This window comes from Nomascus leucogenys, chromosome 1a (genome assembly GCF_006542625.1).
Source record: "Nomascus leucogenys isolate Asia chromosome 1a, Asia_NLE_v1, whole genome shotgun sequence".
Lineage (NCBI taxonomy): Eukaryota > Metazoa > Chordata > Mammalia > Primates > Hylobatidae > Nomascus > Nomascus leucogenys.
In genome coordinates this window covers 63,105,370-63,125,266 of record NC_044381.1, presented here as the reverse complement: position 1 = coordinate 63,125,266, position 19,897 = coordinate 63,105,370, and the positions used below count along the sequence as shown (strand labels likewise).

At 39.4% G+C, this 19,897-nt stretch overlaps 1 protein-coding gene and 1 long non-coding RNA gene across 17 annotated transcripts in view; one reads left to right on the top strand and one right to left on the bottom strand.

The window, feature by feature from the left end:
• TRPM3 (transient receptor potential cation channel subfamily M member 3) overlaps positions 1-19,897 on the bottom strand; it is a 920,678-nt gene that overhangs the window by 166,920 nt on the left and 733,861 nt on the right. The window lies entirely within an intron of this gene.
• LOC115834639 overlaps positions 1-19,897 on the top strand; it is a 47,203-nt gene that overhangs the window by 21,482 nt on the left and 5,824 nt on the right. Inside the window, exon 2 of the long non-coding RNA XR_004029551.1 lies at positions 1,120-1,195. This is a non-coding gene — a long non-coding RNA (uncharacterized LOC115834639). The remainder of the gene's footprint in view (positions 1-1,119; positions 1,196-19,897) is intronic.

Genomic DNA, 19,897 nt, shown 5'->3' with positions numbered 1-19,897 from the left:
TTATGTTGCCCAGGCTGGTCCTGAACTCCTGGTCTTGGCCTCCCAAAGTGCTGGGATTACAGGTGTGAGCCACCATGTATGCCCTGATCTAAAAAAGTTAAAAAATATAAAGAGCCAAACAAACTCCATCTATCTGCTATATTTGGATCATAGGTTATAGTTGTGACCTCTGGTAAGGACTGTCAGGTGGAGGTGTGTCCCAATTCAATTAAATTTTCCAGAAATCTGCTTCTGCTTAACCACAGGTTTGGCCAAGGTGCCATCTGGACATTATCCCAAACAGCTATTAATGCCCCCAAAGTTTCCACTTGGAAGTTGAGAGGGAACTATTCTATGCTCTGAACTCAGGAAGGGATTCCTGAATTAAGGGGAAAATTTGGGGTCCACTGGAGAAAGAACCAGGGAACAGAGGTAAAATTTTGGCTGGCCCTTTAAGTCAATTCTTTAAGCCAGTGTTGGCTATGGTCTGAAAGATATTATCATATATCATGTACTTAGCTGGCAGCAAGCTGAAGACACTCAGGATAACATCAGAGTTCATTGTTTAGAATTAAGAAATTAGGCATCAAATAGAATTCCTTAACCATCTGACTTGTTCTGCTGATGACTAAAATTTTGCTTCATAAAGATCACATTTCAGATGGAAATTCTTCTGAGGCAACAAATAGATAACATTAAATTTACCCTGAAATATAAGATTATCAGGTTTTCCTAGCAACAGATTTAGGTTTGAGGTTGGGGAAAGGAAGATGTATAAATGTAGTGTTGCTATGTGGTTTCTGAGGAAACGGCCTTGGAATATTTTGGTACAACAGGGCTTCACAGTTTTTCTGGAAAACCGAAGTGGGGGCAATGGTTGCTCACGTGTTCATGCCCCATCCTTGTGCTGGTTTCAGAACCCAAGGACCTGGGAGTGACCCAGGGTGTGGGAGGAAGGATGCCTTAAAAAGAGGAAAAGGGAGGACCAACGGGAGGCTGGAGGCTCCAAAGACAAGGTTACATTATAATCTTGCCTGGACTGACCTGAGATATTATGTATTCATCAGCACTCCATTTTTATTTTATTTGAAATTTGAATGTTTAAAAATATTAATTACACATTTTTTATATCTGCTTCAGAAAAAAAGTGAAAGAAGAAAAACTAAGGCCTTCCTTTCCTATCACCCATCAATGTTGGCAGAGATGGAAAAAACAGGTATTCTTAAATATTCTTGGAGGGAATGTGAATTAAAATAGTAGTTTTGGGAGATGATATGTCAACATAAAATTCCTTGATTTTGATGCATTATTCTTAGCAACACTGGATCTTATTTGCTAATATTTTATTTAGGATTTTTGCAATGATGTTTGTGAGTGAGGTTGGTACCTGTCACCAGTCTTATCTGGTTTGGGTATTAGAGCTACGCTAACCTTCTGAGTTGGGAACGTTTTCCCCTTCATGTAGCAGAACAGTCCCTATAACAAAGGAATTCACCTGCGTCTGGCAGAGTTAGTAGGATGTTTATATGCTGTTTGGTGCTGGACCATTTTTACGGATAGATTGCTGATCATCTTTATAATTTCTTCAACAGTTATTGATCAGTTGAGATTTTCTGCCTCTCCTTGACTCAAGTTCATGTTTTTCTAGATAATCGAGCATTTCATCAACATTTTGCTAATATTTTATTTCATCCTAAATAAAATATTAGCAAATAAGACCCAGTGTTGTTAAGAATATCAAAATCAAGAAATTTTATGTCGACATATCAAATCCCAAAATTTCAAATTTTCACATTTATTGTTATTTAGTTGTACATAGAATTCTCTTACTGTTTTAAAATCTCTTTTATATCTAGAATTATATGACATTTTTTCATTCTTCTCTATTTTTCACTATATCAAAATCATGGTCATTTCAAAGAATCAGTTTTTCATTGTATTGATCAATATTATTATTATTGTTATTTTCTGAGACAAGGTCTCACTCTGTTGCCCAGGCTGGAGTGCAGTGCATGATCATAGCTCACTATAACCTTGAACTCCCGGGCTCAAGTGATCCTCCCACCTCAGCCTCCTGAGTAGCTGGGACTACAGTCATGCACCACCACTCTCTGCTAAATTTTTAACCTTTTGTAGAGATGGGGGTCTCACTATGTTGCCCAGAGCAATCTCAAACTCTTGGACTTAAGCCATCCTCACACCTTGGCCTCTCAAAGTGTTGGGATTACAGGCATGAACCAACATGCCTGGCCCAATATTATTATATAGAGTTTAAAGTATTATCTTTTATCATTATCCATTCATTTCTTCTACTTTTGCTTCCTTAGCTGTTCTTTTCATAGAATCTTAAGTTGACTTCCTAGTCAATTTATTTTTATTCTTTCTTGTTTTCTAGTTAATGCATTTAAAATGATGTATCTCACATTTTTTATATGTACTTTGTCATTTTCATTCATTTTTAAATGTAGGTAATTTATTTCCTTTTACTAAAAATTGTGTTTTTAATATTACAGTGGATTTATATATATATCCTATAAATTACTTAACCATATACATATATATGTTTATATGGTTAGGTATATGTGTATATATATATGGGTATATATCTGTGTATATACATATTAATACATATATACATGTATTATATATGTAATATATACACATGTGTATATATACACATACATATGTAAAACCACATATATGTATATATACACATACATATGTAAAACCACATATATGTATATATACATATATACAAATAATGATATATGTATATATACATATATATCATAATTATATGTATATATACACATATATCATTCTTTGTTGGCTGTAGAATAGCCAGTCTTCTGCTAATGAACATTTGGGTCATTTTCAATCTTTTGCTATTACAAACACCATTGCAGTGAATATCTGTATATGCACATGGGTGAGTATATCAGTAAAATAAACTTCGTAGATATGGAATTTCTTGGCCTATGAACTACTCTGAAGGGAATTCTTTAATTTATTATTCTGATTTTACTGTCAGGGCCCTTTCCTGTTCCCTGCCTTTATTTTAATCCTGTATGGTAACTGAAATAACTGTTCATAGTGTATACTTTTCTCCTAGAATAATTTGGAAACCCCTCCCTCCCTCCCTCCCTTCCTTCCTTCCTGGAAACTCCTTCCTTCCTCCCTCACTCCCTCCCTCCCTTCCTGCCTTCCTTCCTGGAAACTCCTTTCCTTCCTTCCTTCCTTCCTTCCTTCCTTCCTTCTTCCTTCCTCCTTCCTTCCTTCCTCCTTCCTTCCCTCCCTCTTTCTCTCCCTCTCTACCTCCATCTTTTCTTCCTTTTCTCTCTCTCTCTCTCCCTCCCTCCTTCTCTCCCTCCGTCCCTTCCTTCCTCTTTTTTTTTTTTTTTTTTTTTTTTGAGACAGGGTCTCACTCTGTCTCCCAGGCTGGAGTGCATGATCTTGGCTCACTGCAGCCTCAACCTCCCAAGGCTCAGGTGATACTTCTGCTTCAGCCTCCTGAATAGCTGGGGCTACAGGTGCACACCACCATGCCCGGCTAACTTTTGTATGTTTTTTAGAGACAGGGTTTCACCCGGGCTCAAGTGATCTGCCCATCTTGGCCTCCCAAAGTGTTGGGATCACGGGTGTCAGCCACTGGGCTGGATCTGAAACACTAGTCTCTATACCTCCTTTAACATTCCAGAAATTGCTAAAAATTTCTTGTCTCACAACGTGGTATACTTTTCCCTCTCCCTTCATGATGAGCACTTATAGAGTCTGCTTAGGAGATATATATATTTGTGATTTTGTCTTTTTTTGTGTTATTTGAGGATGAGGAGGAGGAAGGGAGATAGGCATATATGCTCATTCTATCAAATCTCACCAATATGAAGTTTAATAGAAAAATATTTTAAATTGGGTAGAAGTAAAAGTTATTAATTTAATCATTTTGTAGGTGATTTAATAAAGTCTGATATTTATTTACTATAAAATTGGTATTTTCAACATGCACCCTAAAACTTTTGGATGTTTGCAATGTGGTGGTTGATCTTATCAAAGCACTATGGAATACAGTGAGATTCTTCTTCAAAATCCCAAAAAACTCAACATCAAAACATTTTGTTAAAAAAACACTTTTCCTCCGAATTCAGTTTGATATATTATATCTTCTGCTCTCTTGTGGACAGATTACCTTAGGCTAGATGGAATTTTGATTCTCATGTTAAAGAGAAGCAAAATCTTTCAAACTGATATGGTCCCCTTTTCTCCATCCCACCAACCTGCCTGCCAACCAGCTTTCCTGTGTATGTGCTTGCTCTCATTTTGTGCCCCCTTAAAAGTCAGAAATCTGTGCATTGTACTTGTCACCCTTACCCTCTTGCATGTAGTTGATTTGTTATTGGGCATATTTATTGAGTATCTCTTCTGTGCCAGGCACCATTTAGGTGCTGGGGATGGAGCAGTGAACCACACTGACAACAATTCCCTGCCTTTATAGAACTTGCATTCTAGAAAAGGAAGACAGAGCAAAAGTAAGTAAAACATATGATCTGCCAGACAGTGAAAAGTCCTCTGCCACATGGCTTCTTCCTCCTATCTACTTCTCTTTCTCTGTCCTCACTGTCAGCCTTTGTTCAGCCTGTGGCATCTACTATTACAGTCCTTTTTTTGCTAGTCTTCTTGATTCTGGTCCTGTCCATCCCTCCTTTCATTCTAGTCTCTGTGCAGCTGTTCAGGCCATCTTCCATGCCTGATTATATCACTCTCCATATTAGAACGTTTAAAGTGGCCTTGATTCCCTATGACATAAAGCTAAAAATTCTTAGCAGGGCATTCAAAGACTGCTGATGTCACACTCCCAACACTTTAAAAAAATTTATTTTTATTTCAATCGTTTTTGGAGTACAGGTGGTCTTTGGTGACATGGATAAGTTCTATAGTGGTGATTTCTGAGATTTTAGTGCACCTGTCATCCGAGCAGTGTACATTGTACCCAACATTGTACCCAACCATCCTCCCAACCTTCCCCCACAAATCCCCTTAGTCCATTATATCATACTTATGCCTTTGCATCCTCATAGCTTAGCTCCTACTTATTAGTGAAAACATACGAGACTTGGTTTTCCATCACTCCTTTCTTTATTCTTATCTCTTGCTGACTGCACTCCCACCATCACAGCATGACCCAATCCCACATACCTGATGCCCTAGTTGTGCTGAGCATGTTGCTCGTGTCAGGATCCTTTATGTTGCTTCTAGTCCATCTGCCTTTGTTCATTCAGTTCCTTGCTGAAATACCCTTCCCTCTGCTTGGTGAACAAACTAGAAGACTTTCAGTAGACATGTGCCATTTAAGAAGCTCTTTTCTATAATATAACTAGGATCCGACCCTTGCTTTCTCTTCATGCCCCTATGATTCTCTAAGCTTAAGGCATTCTAGGATGCCACTTCCAATCCTTCATTACTTCCATTTGCACACATGTCTCTGCACTGAAGAGAAGTTTATTTGCAGTCAGGAGTCCTAGTCCTTGCTCAGTAAGCATTTGTTGAGTGGATGAATTATTACCAAGTGGTTGTGTTTAGGAGACTGGTTTGAAAGAAGCAAACATTAAAAAGGAGTACATTCAACAAAAGAATGGTAACATAGCAAAGTGAATGTGGTGTATTAGGCCATAGACCAAGAGTTTGTCACAAGTGTCAAGAGCCAATTTTAACACAAGAGTCTACTGAACACTCTTATTATTGTTCAGGGGGTCAATCACCTAGTCAAGCATTATGTGACAGAAAGTGGGCTGCCTGAGGTTAGGCATTATTTAACAAATTTTTGGGGGGCAGTAATTGCATGGGTAAATGTATATTTTGCTATTATTTAAAACTATTTAAAAGACAACTGACTTTTATAACAATAATAATACATTGTAGAATTTATAACATATATAAGTAAAATATATTATAGCATTAGCATAAAGGCAGGGAAAGGCAATAGAAGGGCACAGTTTTAAGGTTTTTACACTATTGATGAATACTGAAAAGTAGACTGTGAAAAGTTAGTGTTATGCTGTAGGTCCCAAAGCAACAACTACAGTAACAATCACTAAATTACTTTTTAAAAAAAAACAACAAGAGAGATGAAGTGAAGTAATAACACTCCAAAAGAAGACAGGGAAAAAGAAGTAACAAAGCACAGATGGAACCAATAAGAGGATGATAGGCTATTTTTTTGAGACTTGGTGTGAGTGTGACATTTTTGAGCCATAGGCGGCACCAATTTACCCTAAAGCATGTTTCACTAATACATTTGAAACTTTGGTTCTATATAGTTTCAACTTTAAGACTCAAAGCAGGAATATATTATAGAAAAACCAAGCAGAAACATGGAAGTAATTTTATGTTTGAAAAGAGTTTGGTTCATTTTCTGGGAAACAAATAGGCATATTCACCACCTAAATAACAAAACATAGTATATGTGGCTGAGTTAGTCACGGACTTTCCATTTCTAAAACTCAACAGGTCTTACAGTTAAATAAGATAAGGATATAAAAAATATTGGGACAATGAAATTGACTCACTTTCAAGGTATCTATTAATTAGCTTAATTTGTGATTTATATGTATGCCACGGTGAACAATGAATCCATGAAAATAGAGATGAAGATGGAGTAGAGCTTTTGAACATGAAAATAACTATGATATTAGAGTGAAAAGCATCTATAAGCTGCAAGGACACTTTGGTTCAATCTATCAAAAATATAAAGGAACACTCTACAATCATTTCATGCTGTGTTAGATATGTAAGAAATGATATCTGAGTTTGACAAATGGTTAGTAACATGTCTGAGAATTTTAGAAATATTCTCATTGCTATATGATAGATAATCAACAAAGAAAGTTCTTATCATCTAAGAATTTAGAGCAGTCTGCCTATAATCATGTTAACAATAGGCTTGAGGACACTAAAAATGGTACATCTTGGGCTTTCATAAACTAATCTCTGAAATGTTTCCTATTTCCCTACTCAGTTTTTTCACAGAATCTGGCAATGTGTTTCCCAAGGATAGAAGCAGGGAAACAGGAAGAGAATTCGACTCAGTAAGCAATTCAGTCGCTACAATGAAATAACTTTTATTTATTTATTTATATTTATTTATTTTTATTGTGCCAGCTCCCCCCAACCCCACCTCCAGGGCTAGGGAGGAGCTAATGCAGTGACTTTTAAAAGCCTCCAGTTTAGCGTAATGTTTCCTGGACGAATCATCAGTATTTAAAATAATTTGAAATAATGGAGCAATTAATAGAAAACACAAAAATCTATGTTCATCAAGATATGAAATGATACAAGACTCTTGATAGGGATCCAAACAGGATTCCTGATGAGCAATGAAAAGGCTGTAAGCACATACTAGCTTCTGTTTTCTCTTTGGCGTAATTAAAGTTGACTTGGTACAGGGAAGAGAACAATGCCAACTTGATGAATAGAATATTATGCATCTAAAACATATTCATATTCGACTTTCAGTCTTCGAGAAAAACTTTCTTTGGTTGATAAAATTCTTAATGTTAACATTTTGCCAAAGAGACTGACTTCTAGAAATGAACATGATGATTTATATGGAGGAGGGAAGGAAATTGGAGAAAATTAGGAAATGTAAACACACCTGGAACTGAGCAAACAAAAGATCAGTGGAAAGTGAAATGCAAAATTTCTACCAGAAAATTAATATCAGATAAGTTCAATTATTTGTCACCAAGTTTCATATAAATTAAATATTGATTTTTCATGTAATATTTTTGAACACGTCTCACAGTTTTAGGTCGAAGTGGGTGAATTAAAAGTGATGCTAGGGAGATAGAAATTGGGTGAAATTGATATGATTCTAGTATGTCTTATAAGACTTTCATGTATGAATTTATACATTAGAAAAAATAAGCGATTATTTGACTTTCAAAAGGATATTTTATTTTACAATGGACTTGTCAGTTTATTTTAAAGGTGCGTTACATCTAACTTTAGAAAACATAGTTTGATTTAGGTTACTTTAAGTAGGAGGATTGTCTTATAGATTCAAGCACACTCACAGCACCACTCCACTCCATACTCTCCCAAGGGATCATCGTGGATGAACAACTTGGCTATTAGTGAAGAGTGCCAGAGAATGATAGAGGTTTTGCTTTTGACTCTAATCCCTCATTCCTTGTTTCCCTTCTTCCTCCCACCATCATTTAAGAACACTGGAGTTTGTTTCTCCTCCCAAAAAATGCAATTCAGAGGCTAGAGGTCTACAGGTTCCAACACAGAAAATCATTTCTTTTTTCTTACTATAAAAGCAATGCATACTTATCATTAAAAATTATAGAAAGTTTAGAAAAAGATCAATGAAAAGTAATTCCCCAAACCTCAAGTCCTACTCAAAGACACTACTGAGACTACTGAGGATATTTTGGTATGCTTCCTTTTGGATGTCCAAGGGAGAGTATACAGTCATGGGTTCTTAGTTCCTGTTTCTGGTTGGGCCAGTAAAGCCCCCTTCCTCATCCCTCTTTTCCTCTTATCACTAGAGACAGAAACTAAAATCCATGGCTTCAGGCTGCTAAAAGCCTAAAACAACAAGACAGAACAACAAAAACAAAATAAGGTGGTTTGGACATGCTTGCGGGGCTGCCATAGGCAGAGTTTGTGCGGGGAAGGGGAGAGCATATTTGTGAAATACTAGTTTGTAGTCTCATTTTCTTCTCCATTAACATTATCACCAAGCACTTTTCTGTATTCTTGGGAATTCTTCAAAACATAATTTTTAATGTTTGCAGAGTATTTTGTCCAATAGATGTATTGTAGTTCACTTAATACCCCCATTGCTGGACACTTACAAAGTTTCTAAATGTTTCATATAAATAATAGTGTGATGAACATCTTTATGTATGAGTCCTGTTCTATATTTAGCATTTAGTTTTAAAAATAACTCCTGGAAGTTTGGGGCTTTTGTCATAAATTGCCTCGTAGCTAGAAATGAGTATTTTAGCAAATAAAAGCAAGTTACAGTAAAAGGAAGCTTGTGTTGTCCTTGAACCAGATTTGCTGTGATGGCACTCCAGTCCCATTAATGAAAGTCCTAGGGAGAGGTGATTGCTGTAAAATGGCACTGCAAAACACAGGCATGTGCATATATTGAGAATGTAGCCTTTATACTTCGAGGTGGAGGAGCCATGCGTATAATCAGCTCTTATTCCTCTCTATTTGCACTACTACCAACCGCCAGAATGAGTTTAAGCTCTCGTTTCTTGGAAAAGGGGTCCTGAAAAAACATATTGACTTTGTCACTCTCTCCTATTTTCACTTTCCTGATTTTTGCTTTAGCACTTTGAATGCTGCATATGGCTTATGCAGTGCAGTGCTGTCTTATATTACTGGAGGAGCAAATGAAATCATTCAGTGAACATGAGGTTTGGGGTTTTTTTTTAAGCGCATATGACATATCACAGTGAGAAAATTTTAAAATATGGGTCAGTCACTCAACCAAGCCTCCCTGGACCTATGATTGACATATCTTTCATCCTTGAGAGAGCAGTCTTTGATCCTAAGGTGACATGTCGGGAGGACAGGAGAAAGCAGCTCTACTGATTTTGTGATGAGGGCAAAAAATGGAAACAGGTGGAAATTCTTCATCTAGTAATTCTGCAGGAAAAGCTCATTGAGGTTCTCTAGGGGGTTGGAACTAGATGACAATGTGTCGTCTACTCTTCCCTGCTTTCAATCCTTTTCCTGGCAATTGATGTTACCTCTTTCATTGATCATAAAACTGTGTAATGTACCTCACTAGATGCTAATGTGACAGATGCCACAGGTCCAGCAATAATATTTCCAGAAGCTTCTTTATATTTCTCATGGCCTTGGCTAGCAGAATTCAGAATATTTGTTACCTACCATCTTGTCAGCCAACCAGATGGTTGAAAAAATTAGTAGACATCCCTCTGAGGAGGAACACCCAGAACCAGAGACAGTTCTTCTAGGCCAACACCATATGGATTTCTTATTGGGTTGTAAACATTTTTAGCTCTTTTTTTGACATTTTGTCATATTTTTTCATCATTACAAGATAGAACTATATTTTCTGTACTTCTCTTCATGTTTGTCAGGACATCAAATACTTCTGCAGCCTGAGCCCTTTTTTAAGAAACTATCACCAGGCGAGAGAGTGTCATGAAGGTATCGTAAAGTGCTATAGACAGAAGTTCTCTTGCCTCCCTACTCAAACTAGTCCAGTTCCCCTGGTGACAATCTTGACATGTTCCAGTTGGTAGACCAGATGCCCTTGGTTTACCTCTCTTGGGACCTGCCCACCAGGAGGTCATACCACTTGTTACTGGGCCAGTCTTACCCTTATCTAACTTGGATGGGGCAACCCTGAATCAGAAACAGCAAAAGGGACCTTTGAGCGTACAAAGAATAGCAGTTTGGATTTTCTGATTACTTTAGGAAAAGATACATTTTACTTCTTCTTCCCTTCCTGCTCAACTATAAAGAACACTAGAGACCAACATCCTAATGGTGGCGTGTATAAGCTCGCTGAGGGTGAGGGATCTGCCTTCTTGCCCCTTTGGCACCTTGCCTGGTGGAGCAGTGGGAGAGAGCTACTTAAATAACACTCACTTTAGAGCCTCTGAGAGACTCTACCGTGGAGGTCAGGCGAAATGTTTTGGAAGAAAACATCCATTTCAGCCTGTGTCACTGGTCACTGCCTTTAGTTTCCTGGGTTTTCTTTGTGGGACTGACGGGATGAGGTCCTTTTAGTATGGCAGATGTCCTGTATTGAAACGATCTTGGCCTAATCACATCCCTTTTCTAAACCTTGGTTTTACCATCTGCAAAAAAAATAAGTTTGACTAGGTGGTGACTGGAGATCTTTTAAGCTCTAGAAGCCATAGATTTTCCTTCCTCAGTCTCAGAATGGTAGAAAATCAGCATTAAGGCATCTAATAGGCCCTGTCTCCTACTTCATACATTAATTCCTTGACAACATCCATAAGAAGAGACTTTGGTTTTCATGGATGGTACCATATGAAAATCTTTTTTTTTTTTTTTTGAGACAGAGTCTTGCTCTTTCACCCAGGCTGGAGTGCAGTGGCGCGATCTCAGTTCACTGCAAGCTCCACCTCCCAGGTTCATGCCATTCTCCTGCCTCAGCCTCCCCAGTAGCTGGGACTACAGGCACCCGCCACCGCGCCCGGCTAATTTTTTGTATTTTTAGTAGAGACGGGGTTTCACCGTGTTAGCCAGGATGGTCTCAATCTCCTGACCTCGTGATCCACCCGCCTTGGCCTCCCAAAGTGCTGGGATTACAGGCGTGAGCCACCATGCCATTTGCTGTTTTATGGAATCTGTTCATTAGCTTAGGGCAAATCACCATTTTAAAAACATTCCTATGTTTTTCGGCTGGACCATGGCACCATGATCTCTATTCTACACCACAAATACCACACTGTTGATGCTTAGCCAGTTAGACTCACCCAGTTCTTATGCCTACAAAGTTAGTTAAGTGTCACATTACAACCCTCCCCCTATTCGGGAAAACCTGTTATTCCTAGGCTGATAATATCTCATCAATGCCCATGGCCCAGGGCAATGCTCAAGCCTTTTACTGCAGACACTGGCACTTTCTTGGCCTAGCTCCTGGGTTCTCATCTTCCACAGCTCCCATGCCCCTCCCAACAACCGGATGTATTTTATACTCTGGCTCAGAGAGGACAGATTGTGTACGAAGCATGGACTTTTGAATCATACAGATGCAAAACTGAATCTTGCCGGTTAGTAGCGGTATAACCTTAGGCCATCTACTGCACCTCTCTGAGCTTTGGGGTTTCTTCCTCTGTGAAATAAGGATGACTGTATCTCAGGATTATTGCAAAGCTTTGTGTGGGATCATCTTTTTAAGTCACATAGCACAATTTCTAGTAGCTAGCATGGGCTCAGTAACTGCTAATTCCCTTTCCATTGCTGTCCCTGGTGTGTTTCCTGGTCATGCTCTCTCTCCCTTTGTGGCAGCTTTGCCCAGTCTGTTCTCTCTGCTGGTCTGTCTTGTCCCTGAAGCTCTGTCTGGCTATCTGTTCCTTGTGCTCTGAGGCACAGTTATCTTCTGCAAGCTTATCTTGGTGCTAATTATGCCTTGCCTGGGTTAGACACCTAGCCTCCGTGCTGCCTCTGAACTATGTGAATATGCCTCTATCACAGCACAAACGATACCAACATTGGTGACGGCATTACTAATGGTCACTTATTGTGTACTTACAACGTGCTAAACATTGGGCAAGCACTTCACAAACATGACTTCATCCAATCCCACAAAAGTATATTCCTTAGTTACCGTTACTCTTCCCATTTCTCAGCTGATGACCTTGACGCTAGAGAGGTTAGATACCACATGGAGAACCATGCAAGCGGAAAGGCTGAGATACACTCGAGCCCAGACAGCCTGGCTTGAAGGCTCATTCTCCTACTGCTTATCTGCATCCTTTAATGGCCTTTGATTTCTTGGAGGGCAAGGGAAAGAACTTATTCAAGGGCAGGTACAGCTACTAAGAGACAGGACAGAGACTCATGTACAAGCAAATTGACTCCAGACACTGCTTGCTTCAAAACTCTGCTGTTACTTGGGGAATCAGCTTGAAGAAGGGGCAAGGATCTTCCCCTCCATTCTCTTCTATCTCTACATCCCCTTTACCCAGTAGTATGGCTGGCACATTTTGGGCACCCAATGAATGTTTGTGGAATAATTCCTCCAATCTCAGTCCAAATCTAGCCTGTACTTTTTAGATGGGGAATATATCTGATACTGACCACTCCCGATTAGGTTCAGGTTAGTCACGGAAGGAGTTTGAGTTGCCCAATGTCTGGGCTGTGGTGCCAGTATGTTTCTGGGTTATTTCCCATCTGGAGACCAATCAGGTTTCCTCCTAATATACTGGTAAGTCTTACCAGTAAAGTCTTACCAGTAAAGACCAAACAGGCTTAGTGCTGTCCTGGGACACTCAGATCTTAAAGAGTTAGGACTCACTTTGCTTGTAGCCTTGTAGGCTAATCATAGGCAAAAGAGATATTATCATTTGGTCAGGAACATTCCCATGTGGTCATAAGAGCCAATATTAAAATAAATTCATGGCCTGAGACAGGGTAAAGAAAGAAAAGTTTCCGGGCTGCTCTGTGGATGTGTCCTTCAAACCCGTGTTTGAAGGACACGCAGGGCCAATGCCGGGACATTCTGGAGTTTGTGCTTGACCCAAGATAATCCTAAATTTTGTTTAATATATCTGAAAGCATTTGTAAACAAAGATACGAGATTATATTTTAACATGATGATTATTGTCATAAACAATGACAAATAAAGAAGAAAATCACAAAAGGTCATTTATCAGAAATCAAATCCCCTCAGACCCTTCTCTGCCTGTAAGTCTACCTGCCTGCCAGGCGCTGGGCGCTGTTCTCCTCTCCTTGCTCCTCTGTGTCTGTCCTCAGTCCCACGGGCAGAGAAAATCCCTTGTTTATTTACACAATGCAGGGCCTGGAGATGCTGCTTTTTTTCTGTTCCTTTTTTCAGTTTTCAATTTCAATTTGTGCTTTCTCCATGGCATTTTTCTAGGGCCACTCGAGAAGAATAAGAAGCAAAGCAGCGCCCTTTGTCTTATGACAAGAATGGAAATACAAAGGGAAACAAAAAGCAGCCCCAGTAGGTTTACCCTGCAAACCAGCTTGACAAATTAAAACTAAAGCTGGTGGGAGAATGCAAGTCCTCATATAAAACTGCATTTTCTGATCTGACAATGGAAAAACATGACTTTTATTTTTAACGGTAAAAGGGACTATTAGTCTAAGGCCCTGTAATATTATCCCCATCTAAAATGAACCTTATTTTGAAAAGTTTTCTATTATTTCAAGCTCAGATGGAATTCAATCAAAGAAAACACAATTCTGTTTATCAGCTTTATTATCACTTTGGGTTCCTAAACCCAAGTAATCTCTCTCTCTTCCTTGAGCCAATATGGACATAGAACCATACATACATTCTATCACTGAATAGTTGAGTTTATTCTCATTATTATTATGCCCATTGCACAAGTCAGTTGCTAACTACTCCAGGGTCAAAACTCTGCATAAAAATTATAGGCTACGATTTTCGGACTATTAACTTTTTTATTAGAATGACTGTTTAGGAGTGACAGCTTTTTTCCCAAGAGGAGTAATTCTTTCCTGTTTCTCTTAAGATTGTTTTTACTGTTATATGTCACATGTAAGAAATTAAGTGGACCTCTCTGACGTTAGGAAGTTTCGAGAAGAGTAATTATCAGTATAATTGTCATTATCAGTAGTTAATACCACTAATGGTATATGATTCTCCAGCAAATTCTTTTGTCTCCTCCTTTACATTAAATCCAGAATTTAGCCACTTCTCACCGTTCCAGGTCTGGGCTACTATCCTCTCTCCTAGATTACTGCTATAGCCCGATTAAGAAGTTTCCTTGTGGCTGGGCTGGCTCACGCCTGTAATCCCAGCACTTTGGGAGGCCGAGGTGGGTAGATCACCCGTGGTCAGGAGTTCGAGACCAGCCTGGCCAACATGGCAAAACCCTGTCTCTACTAAAAATACAAAAATTAGCCATGTGTGGTGGCATGAGCTTGTAGTCCCAGCTACTCAGGAGGCTGGGGCAGGAGGATCACTTGGACCCAGGAGACGGAGGTTGCAGTGAGCTGAGATCTCATCACTGCACTCCAGCTTGGGTGACAGAGCCACACTCTGTCTCAAAAAAAAAAAAAAGAATTTTTCTTGCTTGTATCCTTGCCCCTTCTTCAAGCCGATTCTCCATGTAACAGCAGAATTTTGGAGCAAGCAGCCTCTGGAGTTAATTTGCTTGTATGTGAGTCTCCATCCTGTCTCTTACTAGCTGTGTCTGCCCTTGAACAAGTTCTTTGCCATCTCTAAACCTCAAGTTCCTTATCTGAAAAATGGGAGTAATTATACTTCCCATCGGAATTATTTTCTGTTGAAAGTTAAGTGAGATAATGTACACTAAGTACTTAACATATAGCCCTGAGACATGCATGCTAACATTATTATTACCGAATTATACAGTAAAAGTGGGTGAGTTTTAATTTGACACTAGGTCTGCAGCAAGAGAAAGTATAGGTCTTAAACATAGTGATATGGTTTGGATCAGTGTCCCCACCCAAATCTCATGTTCGATTGTAATCCCCAGTGTTGGAGGTGGGCCTGGTGGGTGGTGATTGGATTGTGGGGGCAGAGTTCTCATGAATGGTTTAGCACCATCCCCCCTTGGTACTGTATAGTGAGTAAGTTATCATGAGATCTTTTGTTTAAAAGTGTGTGGCACTGCCCCCCCTCTCTGTTGGTCCTGCTCCTTCCATGTAAGACGCCTTCTCCCACTTTGTCTTCTGCCATAAGTAAAAGCTCCCTGAGGCCTCCCCAGAAGCAGATGCTGATATGCTTCCTGTACAGCCTGTGGAACCATGAGCCAATTAAACCTCTGTTTTTTATAAATTACCTAGTCTTAGGTATTTCTTTATAGCAATGCAAGAACGAACCAATACACACAGAAAACATACATCCTCAGCAAAATGATATAATTTGTTTTGTTTCTTTCTCACAGTTAAGGCCTTGTTAAATGACAAATAGTCTACGTAAATCCTCATGTATATTCAGCCTCTATCATTAGCAGCCTAAAAACTGCTTTTGGGGAGAAATAGAGATTCAAATATCACCAAAATCAAGACGCTGTGATAAAAGTCACAAGAAAATTTTTGCTAGGAAAGAATTTAAGGGCTAAGGAGACAAAGGTCATTTCTGGCTGGGATGACACAGTAAGACTTCATGGAGAAGACCAGGATTTGGCCTGGACTTTGTGGACTATATTAGAATTTCAACAGCAAAGTTTGGTGGTGGGGAGGTACAGGAAGAAGAAAATGGTAAGAGAAAATAAGAGAAAAGTAAACATTAAAATCAGAGTGTGCAAATACCCAATTTGCTGGAGGGTTGGGTAAAGAAAAGGCAACTTATAAAATCAAGCTAGAAAGCAAGTCTGGGACAAGCTATGGACGATCTTCAATGATCCACTAAATACTAGGCCTTGAGCCGGGCACTTTATATACATTACCTGGTTTAATCCTCACACCAATCCTGTGAGGCTCAGAGATTGAAGTAGTTACTCAAAATCACTAAGCTGATAAGTGACAGAATCAAGATTTGACCTCAAATCTGGAGCCTCTCTAGGCTTTCTTGCTAAAGTCAAACACTGTTAGAGGTAACTAAATCTTGGAGTGAGGATTTGAGGTGGGGCCCAGCTTCAGGGCAGTTGCACCAGGCTTGAGATGAGATAATAAGGGCCTGGAATAGGGGTGGAGTGTGATTGTGATGCAGGGGCAAAGCAGTGTGTGAGGGACTTCCAAGAAGAATCATAAGGCATGTTGACTTACAAGAATAAAGGGCAGGGAGGCATCAAAGATGACTCCAAGTTCTTCGGCCACAGTGCTGCGAGCATGGGGCTGCTGTTTTTTGTTTGTTTGTTTTTGTGAGACAGAATCTTGCTGTGTTGCCCAGGCTGGAGTGTAATGGTTCACTGCAGTCTCTGCCTCCCGGGTTCAAGCGATTCTCCTGCCTCAGACACCCGAGTAGCTTAGACTACAGGCATGTGCCACCACGCCTGGCTAATTTTTGTATTTTTAGTAGAGAAGGGCTTTCACCATGTTGGCCAGGCTGGTCTTGAACTCCTGACCTCAGGTGATCCACCTGCCTCAGCCTCCCAAAGTGCAGGGATTATAGGGGTGAGTCACCGCATCTGGCCAAGGGCTGCTCTTAACGGAAACAGGAAAGCCAGGATGATTTGGGGGAAAGTGACAGGTTTATCAAGAGCTTCCATCCTTTTTGACTCAAAGGTTGAGTATAAGCCCAGGGCAGGACCCTGGAAGATGGTGGAGGCCGGGGCGGGGAGGCGGTGACTCAGACAAAGTTCTACTCTGCAATGGAATCAGAATGAGTAGAGTCTCTACTGCCCCCCTGCCCTGGAAATCTTGCTTTTGTTCCGGTTAGCAAAAAGACTGTGCTCTTTGTTAAAATGCTTTTGAATAGAGCTATATCGCAGCCTAGAGGAGATTCTAAAGAGTGAGAAAAGAAACGGATTTGGCAAAACTTAGAGGCTGTCAACAGCTTTTTAGATGATAACTGCCATAGAACAATGTGTGTGTATACCAGATGAAAAAAAATAGAACCTGTCATCAGATTGTTCTCTTTGGAGAGTAAAACTGGAGAGAAGTTTTATCCACATCCACTTGCCTATCATAGCAATAAGGAACGATGTAGATGTGCACACATGTATGTACCTACAATGGTTTTGTGAATCACATGACTGGGCAATGTTAAACGTGCTAAATATGCTAAACGTTGTCCCAGAAAGCAACTCTGGTACGATTTTACTGTAGAGGGCAGGTTGTCCATTTCCCCAGCAATGACTTTTCCACAAAGAACACTTGGAAAAATGTTCAAATCACATTTACCACTTCAGTCAGATGCTAGCATTTTTTTTCACATCTCCCCATTATAATGATTGTAGTTCTAGAATGATGCCTATTTTATTTAGAAATATTGAAGAATGAAGTGCTCTATAAAAGTAAATTTTCTAGTCAAGTATGGGTTATCCACTAATGCCAACTAAAAACAAGTGAATTCTCTTGGATGAAAACGTTTCTAAAAAGGAATAGACACATCTGTCTTCTTAGACAACATTAAGTAGGATAAAAATCCATTATTATCTTTTGTTGTGACTTAGTGATGTTCTCATTGACTGTCAGGGATGATAGGCTATTTGGGCCTCTCTCAATGGCCCCAGACTGCTCACAGGGAGAGTTCACGTGTCTGTTGTTTATAGTTTTCTGTCTCAATGGTGTGACTAACTGTCCTCACCACTCTCATTGACTGTGCCTCCCTGATTTCTAACTGCACTGGGCAGGAGCACCAGACCAAAACCGAGCACAGGAGCGGTGGTTTCTGTGGAATTTAATGCCTATGACTGTGGGGAATTTAGTGCATGGATTGTCTCACATCAATGTCAGGCTTCAAATTATTCTTTTTTTTTCCTTTAATTTTCTTATTTTCTGATTCTTGCATATATTCTGGGTAGTTAAGGGATCTGTATTAGGGACCATTTGATAAATTAGGGATTGCCATATTCTTAGCAGGAACATTTTCTAATTATTTTTATTTGATCTCTTTCTGCTGATCTCTACTAGGAAGTTAAGAATTGAACATATCTAGATTCTTAAGGAGAACAGTTGCTAAGGAAATAAATATAACTGCTTAGGGTAGGAATAGAAGTAAGCTCTTAACAGTAATGAGAGCAACTGCAGTGTCCACCACTCCTCTAAGCATGTGCATGTGTGAGTCTCCATCTTCCCAGTGACCTTCAGTATTATATTTCTTATTCCAGTAGGGATAACACAGATTTAAAAAGGTAGACTATCTACTGAAAGTCACATGGCTAGAATTTCCATGCTGTGTAGTCTGTGGCAGCCCTCTCCACTCATTTGGATTTTGTCGAGGGACAGAAGGGGGATGAGCGCAAGCCTCAATGAGGTCAGAGGTAGTATTCCATATTAACATCAATGGTCACTATTTTTGAGCAAGTAAAGAACCTACTGAGAGAACAACAGGTTGAGCAGCAACAGAGCCTTAGTGATTATCAGAGGGGCCTGCTGGCCCTCGGGGCCACGTTAAGCAGCTGCTTAGTCACTGGAGCCACACTTCCCCTTATTTTGTGTAGTTCTTTCCTCTACTCAATGGATCCTTGAAAGAAAGCCCACTAGCTGTGGGAAAAAAAGAACCATGACGCTTTCTCAACTTTCTCTTTGTTCTCTAAAGTACAGAATTCAATCTCCTCTTATTTCCTGGAAAATCATCAATTTACAGGACAGGGTAAAAAGAATCTTAGTTATAAAGAAAGAGCCAGGCCTACACTACAGACTTGAACTTGCTCTCTAATCCTTTGGCAAGAGCACCTACTGACTGGTCACATTATTCAAATGTATTTTATCATTGATCATCACCTCTTTTAAACTTTGCCTTTTCAATAGAGAATTCTCTAAATGCCCACAAGTAGAACTAGCATGGAATAAAGCAAGCTGTTAAAGAAAGTCAAATTCCAAAAAGTTGGCTTGGTAAAATAGCACGAAAAGGTGTATATTTTTTAGCTAGAAATTACAAACCTGCTGCATTTAAGTGAGGTAACAGTTGCACAAAGTACAACGTAATTATTTTCTGTCCCATGCCTGTCTTTGAGTCTGTCACTTTGCTATTCACTTATGGACATCAGTGAGAGATGTTTCTTTCCTTTTTAACCTCTCCTTTGTCAGTCATTGCAGGAAAGTACTCCTTAGCTTGAAAGTTATGTACAGATAGAGGCATACAAACATTCGAGAAACATTCAAATGCTTAGTCCCTGTCTCATACAAACCCTGCACTTCAGCTGGTTATGTTTTCTCCTTCTTTATTTCTTCCCGCCCTTTCAAATGTATTAACAAAGAGCCTTTAAAGGGTCAGGCATTGTTTGAAGGCCTGGGGAGACTGTGTGTGTGTGTATGTGTGTGTCTGTATACACTGTGCCTGTCTTTAGGATCACTTGTGCCCTTTATCTCAAATTTTGGACGACTGGGTAGATACTGGGTAGATGAAATTTAATCATCTCTTTTTTACTGAACTTTAAGGACACCATGATTTTTTGTTTCTACACAGTAGGAACTATAGGTAGGTGAAACGCAAAGTTTATAACCTCAAAAATTTCATCATTACAGCAATTTTATTAGCTAAAAGAGCAAATATAATTTTTAGGTGATGAGTAAGATGTACCTAATAGAGACATTTTTGGAGCCATAGTTA